We start from the raw sequence: 840 nt of genomic DNA, 5'->3' as shown, positions 1-840 counted from the left end.
TTATATTCTCAATTTATTACAACGGGATTCTGCACAGCTGTCCTGTATGCCTCAGTCCGACACTGGTAATTTACTTGCGGAGAAAATTGACTTTCACTTTCCTACAAGGCTAAATTTCTCTGGCTAGATTATAATGACAGATCACTTCTTTTTATTGCAGAGTAGATTAATTCAAACTATGTGAAACACCTTGGCTCACAGATCTTTTGCAGTGTCTGCTTAAATTAGGCTTTATGCATGACTTTGATGTCCTAATCTCTCTAAGTTTTTGCATACTATGCAGCGTACCTTGCATGAACTCTTGCTGTGCATATAAATATATTGTTCTATTTCTTGTTAACTAGGAGAGTTATTGCTAATACATATTTAATTAGTTTAGTTATTTTGTAAAGATATGAGAAATAAGCAAATTGTGTGTATCAGACTGTTTGAAGCTAGATTGTGTTGGCATCCTGGAGATCTTGTGGTAATCATCAGTTCAAATCTGGTTTAGGCCATTTGTTGCTCCTTGCTCTCTCTCACTGTTTCACTGTTCCTGACTGTCTTTACTATTGATAAAATTTCAATTCCACAAGAAAAATTATAACCCTAAAAAATTAAAGATCTTTTAATGGACTTGCACATAACATAATAATATGTAGTAGCTTAAGGAAACTAGTTGCAATATCAGACTGACCTTTGTATGAGGAGAAATATTCATTTGAATGCTTCATTCTATTCTTAATTTGAAAAAAAAGACAAAAAAACAATTATGGAATTTAATCTTTACACTTATATTGGCCATTTTACATGTGTTGCAAATTCAATATGCTCAGTTGGTTCTTTGTTAGTTTAGTATTA

Source organism: Pempheris klunzingeri, chromosome 10 (genome assembly GCF_042242105.1).
Source record: "Pempheris klunzingeri isolate RE-2024b chromosome 10, fPemKlu1.hap1, whole genome shotgun sequence".
Taxonomy (NCBI): domain Eukaryota; kingdom Metazoa; phylum Chordata; class Actinopteri; order Acropomatiformes; family Pempheridae; genus Pempheris; species Pempheris klunzingeri.
Note: the sequence above shows the minus strand (reverse complement) of the source record.